Raw genomic sequence first — 15,300 nt, 5'->3', positions numbered from 1 at the left:
ACGCGGATGACACTGCTATCCTTGCGCAAGATTGGAAGCCGTCTAACATTAACTCACGACTACAGACCGCACTCAGAACGGCGGAGCCTTGGCTGGTGAAATGGCGTGTTAGAGTAAACGTCGACAAGTGCGAGGCCGTTCTGTTCACTAGAAGACCGAAGCAACTACGCAAACATCAGCACTGCAACCCAATAACACTACACACACGCCCAATACGTTTCCGCGAGAAGGTCAAATACCTCGGTGTCTGGCTGGACAGGAAACTACTCTGGGGGGACCACATTCAACACGTGACCAACAAAGCTAACGCGAGGCTCAAACAACTCTACCCTATGCTTAACAGGCGTAGCACACTAAACAGGAGGGTGTCTAGATCCATGTACATGACACTTATTAGACCCCTGATGACGTACGCAGCCCCTGTCTGGGGATACGCTGCGCCAACTCGCCTGCGCCGTCTGCAACTCATACAGAACAAAGTACTCAAAATCATAAGCAACGCTCCGCGCTACACACGCATCGCGGACCTTCACCGGGAATACCGGCTAGATACTATCTTGCAGGTATTCCAAAAACTATCCACACGACTGTACAATAACACGAGACACTCGCGCAACCCGTTTATCCTTTCTCTGGGTAACTACGACCACAACCATAGATGGAAGCATAACAGACCAAAGACATTACTGGCTAGGAACTGAACATCTATGGTCTATAGAACGCTAACACGACGGTACTGGCGAGCCCCTGCAACACAGTTATTACTGGAAACCCAGATGTGCGACTAGCCGAAAAACAGGCAACCGCAAGGAAACCGTACTGTACACAGCACGCAAACCAGCCACACACACCCCCCTACACAGTCCGTGAGCCGATCTATGACCGATCGCCCACTAATCCACAACGACCTTGAACTGTTGCAGGGACGCAGCAACTGCAGCAAGCGCCGCAACAAGCTACAACAACGACAAAGGTAACGATGCACGATACCTCGAACTAACACAACCACACCTTGCATGCACTGTCGCAGATAGCAAGCCGCTACTGCCCTTACTACCCGTCCTACTGTCGCAGAGGTTTTTTTCCCTTGGCGCTGGTGTTGGCACTTTTTTTCCTCTGCTCTTACAACCGCTACCCTTCGATCGCTTTCGACCACTTCTATCTCCTGATGGACCATGTTAATGAGTAGTCTTACCCAGACGCATGGATAACATCACAGCCTGCATCTTGTGACGCCTTGATTCAAAACTAACATGCATACGGAGGTGACAGTAGAACTTTTGTGATGGTCACCACGTTGGTGCGGGCGTGGAGGGGCCCCATCCTTGTGAAAAAAACTGTTCATTCGAGCGCACATACACACACACACACACACATATATATATATATATATATATATATATATATATATATATATATATATATATATATATATTTCGAGAATGTGTTCTGGAGCAGAGGTCGGAATTAACCTGAGTACGTCTAATAGCAACCTAATCACTCATAACGTATGTGATAACAGTTAAATACAAACAGTGAACTGTATAATGCACCAAAAACAGTCAGCCAGTAAATGTTACGCATCTTGTGTCAAGCAGTTTCATTTACAGTCGACGACTGCTGCTACTTTCACAATAACAATAATAATAAATAGTTCCACAGTGCGGATATTGGCGTACGGGAAGAAGATGCAGATGAAGTCGCAGTGGAGGTGGTTTCCCGTTCCCTTCCTCCGACCTCTTGCGAAATGGCAGTTGTGTATCTGTGTCATGTGGATGACTGTGATAAGTATTTGTACAGTGTACTGTTGGGTTTGTGTCGTTATGGATGAAAGAAACAAGACGGTGAAACCCGGAGCTGTCACACCTACTGGCGAATGACACCAAGGGGGTAGCCGAATGTAACGTGCCTATCCGACAGACGGAAACCCATCAAGGGTGTCGCCTCCACTCAGTTAATGAGAGGCTGCGGAGAGGTTCAGAATTTAATTTTTTGCAGGCCACTGGTGAAAAAACTGCTGATCAGGAAATTTAAGCCACTACCTTTCCTCCCCTTGTCGGCCGAATAAAACTGGAAGTGAAAATTTCATCCAGCACCAGCATTCGAACTGGTGTACCACCGAGTCGTGCACCACTGCACCGATCTCGGCAGGGGATGGGAAAATCCGACCGGTTAAAATCGACGCCGGTATTTTAATTCTAAATAACCGGTATTTTAGGTATTTGTTTGGTCTCTGATATAATAGGTATTTTTGTTTTTAAGTGATAACCGGATATAAAACAGATGTATCATGTTGCCATAGCAATGGTGCTAATGTTTTTGATGTTAGATGAAACATCTTTTTGGGAAAAGAGTTTGTTAGGGCGTTCTGTGGCTTCTTAAAGACTGATATAATCTCTGATTCTTTTTTTTTTTTTTTTGTGGTGAATGGAGACTACTTCCAGATCAACACAACATAAAACTAGTATTTATGAACAGACTAAAAACTATATATCAGCCATTGCGTTTATTCATTATCGAAATTTTAACTGTTGTCATGTAATCGTTCCTAGTAACCATTATATTTTGTCCACTATCAAAATTGTTTAGTTTCTAAAAGATCATTTTTTCCTTTTGTGAGCAAAAAATTAGTTGTATTCAAATTCCCGTTAAAAAGTAAAGATACATGTTTGACTAAAAACGGTTTGATCAATGGATCAGTTACAGACAGAGAACGCTAAGAATATTAGTGTTTCTCTTAAATAATTAAAGAATTTATGGCATGAGTAATAAATTAAATGCTTAACTGTTCTATCGTCGTTTACAATAAAAACGGTCTGCTGCCTGTGTGTACATAGTATGCCTTTATGTGCTTACAGCCCTTACAAACGGATAAATTAACAACACAAATAGATTTCTTAATCAGACAATTCGTAATATCCAAACAGTGACACAGTTCTCGATTTCAACGTGATTTTCGAGACATATTCTAAGAACACCTTAGAATCAGTAGGAGAATACTGGTGAATTTTTTGTGTTATTCAAAACCTCACCACTTCTGGAGAAAAGCAGCAAACGGTGGACGGCCTAAGTTTTCTTTTATTTACCTATTTTATTTCCTATTTGATTCTATGTACATTGCAACATATAAAGCAGAGGTCTGAGGGAGTCATACAATTTGGAACCTCTGTGTGATGTCTACTATTATTGTTGGAAATGACAGCAATAAAAAACCGAAAATTGGTTATTTCAGAAACTAGCTGTTTTGTGTGGCTTTGATAGACACGTGAAACTGGAGACGAAAATAACCGATATAATCCAAAACCGCTTTGTTTCAGCGATAACCGGCTTTGGCAGGTCTGTTATAATTATGAAACAGTAAATGCGACAAGCTAACGTGAGTACTGCTGTATCCAAGTCAGTCGTGACTGCTTCAAGAGGACAATTACAGCAGCAGTTACAAACAATCATCACGTCTTTGCTACATTGTTTGAAAAGCTGCCAACGCGTGAGAACCAAATATGTTATTTGTACAGATAACTATTCTTCAATGTTCTCACTCTAAAGATCCATTATCTTTATATGTTTCTGGCTTATTATATTCGTCTTTCACTGTATGTTAGAGAAACAGCTATTGTCATGTTTCCTACAAATATGTATTTTGGGGTAATGATTTTTCTTCTGAGTCATCAGTTTTCTGACTGGTTTGATGTGGTCCTCACGACTACATCCCCTGTTGTAAGTCTTTCGTCTCAGAGTAGCATCTGTACCCTACCTCGCAGTTATTTGCTCGAAGTATTGCAATCTCTGTATTTCTCTACAGGTTTTATCCTCTACAGCTCCCTGTAGTACCATGGAAATTATTCCCTGATGTATTAACAGATATCCTGTCACCCTCTTCTTGTCGGTGTTTTCCACATACTCCTTTCCTCGCCGATTCGGTGGAGAACTCCTCATTCCTTACCTTATCACTCCACCTAATTATCAACATTCGTTTGTACCGCCCCATCTCAGATGCTTCGATCCTCTTCTGTTCCGGTTTTTCCACTGTACTCGACGTACTACCATACACGGCTGTGCTCCAAACGTACATTCTCAGGTATTTCTTCCTCAAATTAAGGCCAATGTTTGATACTAATAGACAATTTCCATAATCGAAATGTCGCGTAAGCAAACGTTTTCGCAGTATTGCCTTACGGACAAGGAATTAGCGATTAACTGAATAAAAATGAAAATGAATCTTAAGAATATTACCATTTTAATTCTGATTCTCTTTCTGAAGAAGAGTGTAATAATGAGAGTGATAATGAAAGTGCGGAATCGGCGGAATTTGATACCGCAGATGACGATATGGATGACGCAGCGCTGGGTTCATGTGCGAAGCAGCCAAAAAATAAATAAGTAAAGAGAAGAGATAGAAATGGGGCAAACATTTAGACAGACCATCAAAGTTTCAATTTATTGGGAACACAGTTATTATTCCAAGGGTACTTAGCCAGCTTACAACCGATCCTTGCCTTCTTGATATTGCATCCAAATTCATACAAGACGACTTGTGAAACCACATAGCAGTACAAATAAATAAATATGCAAGTCAGTTTTAGAACGTCAATACAAATTCTAAATCTGAAAATATGTGGTTTGAATGTAATGCAGCTGAAATGAGAGTTTTTTTCCTTTTTTCGTGTAGCCTAATGGCCCAGATTCGAAAAATTTCTCTTAGATTCTATTGGTCCATATGTAAATCTATCCATATTCCATTTTCCCTTCCTTCATGCCTTATAAAAGATTTACTATCCTTTCCAAATTCCTTTCCTTTACTGGTAATGACAAACATGATGTTAATGACAGACTCTTTAAACTGTGACCTATCATTTAGCATCTCCACACAAATTCCAGAGAAATCTGTTATCCACAAGAAACTAATGCAGTAAATGAGAGCCTTATAAAACCCAGATGGACATTGTGCTACATACTGTACATTATAATCCGCACAAGACGGCAAGGTTTTTTGCCTGTCAAGTGCCTTTATCATTCTCTAAGCTATTCTGACTGTCATCTAATACGACTTCAATTTTCATTCCTATTCTTCCATCTATTATTATTGTCAGAAACTTGGATATATGAGCTGTGAAGTTGACTTGCGATAATTGTCGCACCAACTGCAGAATTGTGTGGATATGTTTCTCTGAAAGTTTGATGGTGTATCGCACCGAGAAGCCCTGAGTTAAGTAGCAAGCTTTAGCGAGCATCTGCGTATTCGTTAGCTTGACGTTTACTGTCATAGTTAAATTTCTAATCGTCGGGGTTTATAATGCTGTTCGTATTTATGACATTTGCCAACTAATACCTGTAAGTATTAGAAGAGATATGTTTTAGGTTGGGTAGTACCTCCAAGAACTTGTCGCAAGAGCAAGGCATTTATGATTATTTTCTCCTCAACAGCAGGTCAGGTACTGAAGAGTGGACGTTTGGATGCAAAAACGTTAGTCTGCACTGACAGGTGTAGTCCACTTAGTGGTGCAATTACAGCCATGCAGAAAACGTCGGGTTGTAAAGTATGTTACGTGTTTGTCTGAAGACTTATTGACACAGGGAAAGAAACACAACACACTGGTCTGTGGTCCGCCCCGACAGCTGAATGGACGCGATAGAATGTCAGTCCTAAGGGCCAAGGTTCGATTCTCTGCTGAGTCGGAGATTTTCTCCGCTAAGGGACTGGGTGTGGTGTTTTTCCTAAACATCATTTCATCCCCATATCATTTCACAGAAGTGGCATCAAATCGAAAGACTTGCACCCGGCGAACAGTCTACCCAACGGGAGGCCCTAGTCACACGCCATTTACATTTATATGCCGGCGCAGTAGCTCAGCGTGTCCAGTCAGAGGGTCTTGCTACACTCTGTAATGAAAAACTGAGTGAACGGATTAACGGACAACCTGAACTGGTGTCATCGGATGTCCGCCAGGAACAAATTCAACGACCAGTATAGAATAAAATGAGATTAAAAAAAAGGTCAGCGTGACGGACTGCTGTCATCCCCATCCGGCTCGCAGGTCGCCCAATGTGGCGTCGAATGTAATAAGACCTGCACCAAGGCGGCCGGACCTGCCCCATCAGTGACCTCCCGGCCAGTGACGCCAAACGCTCATTTCCATTACCCACTAGTCTGCGCACATACTAAGGTACCACATACGCAAATATCTGCCCTCATTCCTGTTACACACCACACAATGCATCCCATTTAATGATTCAAGAGGCAGAAGCTAAGATTCCAACTACAAATCTTGTGTGATAAGTAACTGTTATTTTGACTTATTATTGGCAACTGAGATATCTAAACAAGCCTGGATTTTTGATGTTCTTTGGGTGATATTTTTAATGATATTTAACAGCAAGAATTAGAAGATGTACAGACATAATAGTCAATAACATTTCCACACAAACTTTCTGCAAAAGCATTTTCGAAAAAATTGTAGGCAGTCTCTAGAATACTAATTGTATAGTAACAGCACATTGGACAGTCGCATCTCGTACATGTTTACAGTATATAAGAGCATAATTTATTATCTGGTCTGTACGGGAAGAATAGTGATCTAGGCGTTTTGGTAATTTTTTTTTATGTTATGAAAAAAGCTTAACTACATTTCAGATCAAACTGTGCAGTATCTCTGAGTGAGTGACTACTACTATCAAAAGTAAGCTCGTGAATCAAGCGTTTGTTACTTTAAGTGCGCAGTTGTACAAGTATTATAACATACGTGACACTCGTACCAATAAGAGCAACAAATAACCGTAGATCTAAGTCAAAGAAGCCAGCAGCGGAAAAGCGCAAATTCTCCACTGCCAATTGGAGAGAACGTGACGTCACTCTGGGTCGAAGCAGGAACTGAATCTTGTCCAGCACCAGGCTAACTCTGACTGCTCTATCCGCTGCAGAAGTGCACGCCCAGCACAAAGCCAGCGGGCAGCAGGCCTCAACCACAGACAGAGCACCGAATGTGGTGGCCATGGCACGTAATCCAAACGAGAGGTGTGGCCAGTGCTTCACCATCAGCACAGTGCTGTAACTGGTGCAGACGACCTGCAGCAGGCGGTTGAGCATGGAGAGTGACAGCGCCAGTCCAAAGTGGTGTCCACAGAGGCGGGCGACGCGGTGCAGGGCCAGCCTGGCTCGCTGCAGGCGCCGTATTTCACCCTCCGCCACCCACCACTGCCTTCCGGAGGTCGTCGCCTCCTCCAGCTCCGCCTCCTTGTGCAGCGGCGGCCGCACACTCCTCAGCAGCTGCCTCTGGATGGCGCCCATCCGGTCGCTCACAACCAGCACGATGCCAAAGAACTGTATCTGCCAAACTAAGTTATAGAGTGCAAAAAACATGACTATGCTTTCTTTCCACTTCCCTTCAAAACTGACAGCTGCAGCATATAAACAAAAACCAATAAAGAGTCCTAATAATACTGCAACAAAAATAAAACCCACTCTCCGCGTTTTGGTAAAATCCTTGCTGTAGCCATACTGGCAGTGAAAAAGCAATTGGTCTACTGTTTCCAGCAGACTAATTATTTCCCAGAGGTGCTTGTTCCCAGTAGTGAGACACGTGAATAGCATTATAGCTGACTCCATCCACACCAGCAGTAAAACTAATACTGCAGGGATCTTCAAAGTTGGTAAATGTTCCGGAATTGGAGGATTACAAGAGCCGCTATAGCTACAGTATGAGCCCAGTGCCACAATACAAGCAAACCACACTGCAGTTGTTACATACCACCCTCTCAGACGGATGCGTTTAAAATTTCTGTCGTTTTTAATCGCTGAAGTGAAACCACACATGATGATGAGTATGTATAAAGGTTTCACTGCATCCAAGAAGGTAGGTTGAGTCATAATTGCTTTTGAATATTTAGAGAGGTGTGATATGTGCCCACTCAAATGGATACACTCATTTGATTTTATTAATATACATGCACCTCACAATGCATAAACTTGCTGTAAAGTTTCCTCTTGATATGAAAAAAAACATGCAGTAATTGTGACACTATTTCATTATACTTAAAGTTAAGAATTAGTGTAATATATACTCAATATAAAATCCTGATGATGGTGTTTCCACCTGCCCAGTTTCAGCCTAACTGAAGCAGTGCAGCAGTGCTCATTATACCTCAATCGTTATTCTGCTCATTAGTACTGTAACCGACGCATGTCGTATCGATTAAATGTCCCTTAAATTAATTATCTTGGCTTTACGGGTGTCAAACCCACTAATTGACTTTCATTTCATCACTGCAAAAAACACGGACACGTCTTTCTACTGAGCAACTATTAACTGCTGTTGTTGTAGTCTTCACTCCGAAGACAGCTTTGGTGCAGCGTGCCACTCTATCCTGGGCGAGCTTCTTCATCTCCGAATAACTACTGCATCCTTCTGAATCTGCTAACCGTATTGATCTGTTGGTCTCCCTCCACACGCCCGCATAATTGGGCGTGCGGTTCTAGGCGCTGAAGTCTGGAACCGCGATACCGCTACGGTCGCAGGTTCGAATCCTGCCTCGGGCATGGATGTGTGTGATGTCCTTAGGTTAGTTAGGTTTAAGTAGTTCTAAGTTCTAGGGGACTGATAACCTCAGATGTTAAGACCCATAGTCCTCAGAGCCATTTGAACCATTTTTGCACTCCCTCCACAATTGTTACGCTCCACACTTCCCCTAATACTAAACTGGTAGTCATTTAATGCGTCAGAATGTGTCCTATCAACCGACCCCACGACCTATTTTGCTAGTACGGACCATTTCCATTCAACCGCTTCTCCAAGTCCTCTCACATAATTACGAGGGTGAGTTAAATGAAAATCTTAAATATTGGTGAAATATTATTTATTGTGCAAAAGTGGTACACAGCTGTATCGCTTTTCAACATAATCTCCCCCAAGCTCAATGCAAGTCCTCCAGCGCTTACTGAGTGCATAAATTCCTTTAGAAAAAAATTCTTTTGGTAGTCCGCGCAACCACTCATCCACCATGTGGCGTACCTCTTCATCGGAACGGAACTTCTTTCCTCCCATTGCGTCTTTGAGTGGTCCAAACATATGGAAATCACTTGTGGCAAGGTCTGGTGAGTATGATGGATGAGGAAGACACTCAAAATGGAAGTGGACACAGGTTTCGTCCCCAGTAACGAGTCTTGCAAGGAGGCCATCACCTCCCAGGAAGGGGAAACTTTATTGACACATTCCTGGGGTCAGATACATCACATGATCACACTGACAGAACCACAGGCACATAGACACAGGCAACAGAGCATGCACAATGTCGGCACTAGTACAGTGTATATCCACCTTTCGCAGCAATGCAGGCTGCTATTCTCCCATGGAGACGATCGTAGAGATGCTGGATGTAGTCCTGTGGAACAGCTTGCCATGCCATTTCCACCTGGCGCCTCAGTTGGACCAGCGTTCGTGCTGGACGTGCAGACCGCGTGAGACGACGCTTCATCCAGTCCCAAACATGCTCAATGGGGGACAGATCCGGAGATCTTGCTGGCCAGGGTAGTTGACTTACACCTTCTAGAGCACGTTGGGTGGCACGGGATACATGCGGACGTGCATTGTCCTGTTGGAACAGCAAGTTCCCTTGCCGGTCTAGGAATGGTAGAACGATGGGTTCGATGACGTTTTGGATGTACCGTGCACTATTCAGTGTCCCCTCGACGATCACCAGTGGTGTACGGCCAGTGTAGGAGATCGCTCCCCACACCATGATGCCGGGTGTTGGCCCTGTGTGCCTCGGTCGTATGCAGTCCTGATTGTGGCGCTCACCTGCACGGCGCCAAACACGCATACGACCATCATTGGCACCAAGGCAGAAGCGACTCTCATCGCTGAAGACGACACGTCTCCATTCGTCCCTCCATTCACGCCTGTCGCGACACCACTGGAGGCGGGCTGCGCGATGTTGGGGCGTGAGCGGAAGACGGCCTAACGGTGTGCGGGACCGTAGCCAGCATCATGGAGACGGTTGCGAATGGTCCTCGCCGATACCCCAGGAGCAACAGTGTCCCTAATTTGCTGGGAAGTTGCGGTGCGGTCCCCTACGGCACTGCGTAGGATCATACAGTCTTGGCGTGCATCCGTGCGTCGCTGCGGTCCGGTCCCAGGTCGACGGGCACGTGCACCTTCCACCGACCACTGGCGACAACATCGATGTACTGTGGAGACCTCACGCCCCACGTGTTGAGCAATTCGGCGGTACGTCCACCCGGCCTCCCGCATGCCCACTATACGCCCTCGCTCAAAGTCCGTCAACTGCACATACGGTTCACGTCCACGCTGTCGCGGCATGCTACCAGTGTTAAAGACTGCGATGGAGCTCCGTATGCCACGGCAAACTGGCTGACACTGACGGCGGCGGTGCACAAATGCTGCGCAGCTAGCGCCATTCGGCGGCCAACACCGCGGTTCCTGGTGTGTCCGCTGTGCCGTGCGTGTGATCATTGCTTGTACAGCCCTCTTGCAGTGTCCGGAGCAAGTATGGTGGGTCTGACACACCGGTGTCAATGTGTTCTTTTTTCCATTTCCAGGAGTGTATACACCTTCGGCGGTCACCATCTACATTCAGTGTCGTGTAATCTGTCTGGAAAAAGCAATTCATTCGGAGGTAATGCCATTCATCAATGTATAAAACCGGTGTTGCTTTTAACACGGATACTTGTGTGAATCTGTAGAACCAAGACCGCTGGTGGCAGTAACATAGATAGTTGCTGCCATTGTGTTTTTTAACATCTGGCGGTTTGTAAGACGATTACGTCTGTCTTTCTAAGAGAAAGTGGTACCACTGGCGAAAAAACTTATGAGGCTTGTCCACCCATCGCTCATTTTCGGTCAGTATTATTTCGTATCGCCAGCAAACAGTTATTGGCGGAGTATTACACCTCGTAGTAGGGGATGCATGGTTGGTTCGCCTTGAGTATCAGGCTTACAAAGTATGTGTGTATGTTCCGACATGTGCAAAGAAAATGACTGTGTCCAGTTTTAAGGAACGTATGGATTGGACGTGGAATTCTGTGATAGTGAAGGGTAAAGTATGACAGGTAATAAGAATGGTACAGTTATTTCTGTTTCCAAGATCTCAGCCGTCAGCAAGGCATATTTCTGATACTTCGCTCGTTGTCGAATGTCGTCCAATTGATACCGCAATCATAATATTTATGTGGAGGAACAGTGATAAAATACCTATGTCGTCGGTGTCCAAGGATGATTCTGTCTGCACCGGTGGCTTGTGACAGGGAATGATTTACCTCTCACGCTAACAGTAGGAGCTATTCAAATGGAGAGGCCTTTTGGGATGCAGAAATGTAGCTGACTTAACCATGTCGTCCTCTAGACGGTCGAATAACGAACTGACACTTGTGCTGGACAGTCCTCGTGATCCAGTGGACATTTGAGAAGATTCAATATGGATGTGTGTTTGCGCTGGGCCATTATTCCCTCCCTCGTAAATTGTTTGGCAAACTGCTTCTAAACATTTTCTGTCTTTATTTGGTTGAGAGAACATCGATTGTGGTGTGCACATCTAGCAAGTGATAGACGGGTAGAAGAAAATTTTCTGGTTCTCTAGACATGAGAAACACCTTAGATGACTTCGTAAATTATAGGGATGAGTTTGAATCTGTTACATCACCTACATCAGTATTCATGAGTGAAAACATCAATTTCCTCTATTTTTTTCGTGTTTTCACGTAAATGTCTTCACAGACTTGATAAGTTTCTAGTTACTCAATGTTTTACAGCATGCTCCACGTCACTAAAGTTTGGCGTTTCTAGAGAAATAATGTCCAGTCTATATCTTCGGAATTATGCAGGGTGAGCGATCGGTAGCATACTGCTATGTGCTTGATAACGAGAAGTATCACGTAAATCATGTAATATTCTGGCAAACCATGTGAAAATAAATGTTTTCTTCTAATCCCAGAGTCTGGTGATGGGTGTTGAAAGCAAGCAAGCAAGCAAATAGCTTGGGGCCAGAAACAGTGACGCATTTGCGCCGAGGGGAACCGACGCAGCCTTTGTGCAACAGTCCCGCAGTATATATACAAGTGTCTGGTTGTCGCTGCTGCGTATCCTATCATGAGGAAGGTAATAGATCCAGCACATCGATAGCCACAAGGGGAATGAAAGGTTTTTTGTATTTTTTTTAATTTTTTTTTTTTACTTGGAAAATTATGTGTGCTATAGATACTGAGATTCGTTCCTTATCCATGATGGTAAATATTTGACTTATCCAGTACATTGCTCTGTGTCAGACTGCAGCAGCAATCCTAATACTTAATTGTAGTTACACTGATAAATATGTGTGTGGGCTGAAATATTCTTGTGAGTCTGGAGACGGCCATAGAAAGCACAGTGGCAAGCAAGCAGGTCGGTTGAACTAATTCCCAGTTTGTGTTGAGTTGCTTTTGGGACCGCGTGTGTCGTGTGTATACTTTGCGGAAATTTGAGAAGATTTGTTACGATGAGTGTTTGCACTGGTAGTAATGACAGCGTTTGAATTCCTACCACTTAAGTCCTCCTGGGATGGCCACTCGTCCATGGCCTAGTGTGACCTCATTATGACTGACATACGCTTCTGTGCCTATGGTGTGGGTCCGTGTTTACGGAGATACTTTCCTCTGTCGGTGCTGCTTTGCGGCTTGGTGAGTACATGGGTGTAGACCACTTTTACAGGGTTTAATTGTCAGTGTAATATGGCAATCTGTAGAAAATATTTTTTCGCCGTTGATCGTTTCGTCTGCAGAAAAGAAAAACGCGGACAGTGCTCTCACACTGGCGGCAGCAGCAATTTGACAGATAAATTCAGTAAAAGATAGGCACACCCATTAGAATCATCAAGAGGTATGCATTCGGTGCTATTTGGGCTATTTTCGAGATCAGGTTCAGTTAGGACAAAAATTTCCATACAGGTGCGCTGAGACATCACGAAAGCTCCTACAAAAGCGACGGTTAACTATTTCTGCAGTACTCTCCTATTTCCGAGAGGTAGACTTGGCTCTTATTTACATACACATGTGACGGCAGTATAACATTGAGAACATTTCAGCTGCACCTGCGAGTGTGAGCTGCTATGCAAATATCTCACTGAGGGTGATTCCCAATAATAACATCTCTTTCAGCACTGAACAAGCATCTCTGTGTCATCGCACCAGCAATGGTGCCTAGGTGAAAACGTATTTTTACAGGTATTTCTCAGCAAACAACTTACAGACAATTTCTTTAACTGAATAATCTTGTTAATCAAACAATAAGTAAATGACCTGTCAGTCAAAGGAGAACAATGGGTTTGCCTCTGAATGCGTATCTGCCCCTGGTGTAGGCAACCTACACTAAAATAACGCGCTGGTGCCGGCGTTGTCCCCCTACTCCTGTCTACTTGCTGGAGGAAGAAAGTGACTCATGTCAGGGACCAGACTCGGATTATCATTTCCGATCCAGTGCCCGCTTTATAGGCGAGAGCTGCATATTTCAGTGAACAGGAAATGAACTCTTGTCGCTACAGCTACCGTCTGGTGTCTTGGCGTTATGCAGTGTTCTAAATGTTTTGGGTGACAATGTTGTCAATACTTTATCAATATCTTTGAATCTACAGGATGTAACATCTTTAAAAACAAATTGTCCAAACTCACTGCATAAGCGCTGCATATCTGAAATGATGCTCACACTATGACATGCCATTGTGGAGAGTAAGGTTCTGAATTTGGATCGTCAGTACGTTGACGACTGAAGTGCATGACGCAAGCCTATCCTACCAATAACTGAAAGCCATGACTGAGGGCAAATGAATGTGTATTCTGTACAGCTCCCTGCAGCCAGCGATCAGCCACAGCAATAGAAGAGGAACAGGAGGAAACAAAAAATCCGTCAGCATATAGGAGGGGAGATACTCAGGGCGCTACTGCTAATGCAATAATATTGATGGCAATTAAATAGAGTGGGACACTCAGCACAGAGCCCTGAGTGACCCCTTTCTCTTATACATGGGGTACACTGTGGGACGCACTGATGCGAAATATGAGTGTGCTGATTAACGAGGATGTGGTGGCGCCAAGAAGTATCATAGTCCTTCGCCAGATGGAAAAAAATGGCACTTAGGTGTTTTCGCCAGGAAAAGACTCGAAGTTGACAAAGTTGTCGATGGTGGAGTTTCCTTGGCGAAAACCGCCCTAGGATAGAGCCAGAAGGTCCTGAACTCAAGCAGCTAACACAACTGCCGGCTCACCATACATTCAAGCAGCTTGCACACAACGTTTGTGATGTTGATAGTACGCTAGGTATAAAAATCTAGTGGATTCTTACCAGGCTTTAGCGCTGGAGCGACGATACATTCCCGCCATTATGAGGGGAGTTTGCTGTCGCTCCACATGCAGTTGAATATGGCAAAGACGTAGCGCTGGGAAGCCGCTGAAAGACGTTTAAGCATTTGGGAATTGATGTGGTCTGGTCCAGGGCACGTGTCAGGACAGTCATCAAAGCAGCCTAGAAATTCCTACTGACTGAAGAGAGCATTATATGGATCAGGGTGTCGTGGTGCAAAAGAGAGAAGTTGTCGTTCCACCTACTGATTGCAGAGACGAAAGGTGGGATAGTAATTCTCAGATGCAGAGGTACAAAATGCTCAGCAAGACGCTCTGCAATTACGTCTGAATCGGCAGATATTGATCCATGTGTGGAAGTTACAGATACACCTACAGGAGGCTGATAACAGTAAAGTCAGCAGGGCTTGGTCGAAACTAACAAAGACAGGCTCACGTTCCAGTGGTCGAGATACAGCGTTCCCAACACTCCTGCTTCCATCGTTTGATGAGTAGGTGAACCTGGGCAAGGAGCCGTTTGAAGGCAATGAGGTTCTCCAGCCAGAGGTGGCGCATGACTTTGGAGGTCCCTCCTACAGTCTATATTGGCCGCAACGATTTCCATCACCAAAGCACTAACATCCGCCAACGGCAACAGGAGGAACAAGGAATTGCCGATTCAGCTGAGGCAATAATAGTATCAGTGACGGTGTATATTACCTCGTCAATGGTGGCATACAATGGTGAGTCAACTGTGATAGTGGAGGTAAAAGTGTCCCTGTCTGCCTTTGGAAGAGCCCACCTGGGCAAGTGTTGAGATGATGGGTGGTAGGATAGGGACTGGAAGAGTGAAAAGCGGTCTCTTCCAAACAAGTCGTCAATAACTCTCCAGTGGAGAGATGGGAGAGGCCAGGACAGTAACCAAGGTTACACCGCACAAAGGATTATGGTTGTTAAAATCACACAGAAGGTGAAAAGGTGAG

Source organism: Schistocerca piceifrons, chromosome 1, assembly GCF_021461385.2.
Source record: "Schistocerca piceifrons isolate TAMUIC-IGC-003096 chromosome 1, iqSchPice1.1, whole genome shotgun sequence".
In the NCBI taxonomy this organism is placed as follows: domain Eukaryota; kingdom Metazoa; phylum Arthropoda; class Insecta; order Orthoptera; family Acrididae; genus Schistocerca; species Schistocerca piceifrons.
This window is presented reverse-complemented; position numbering follows the sequence as displayed.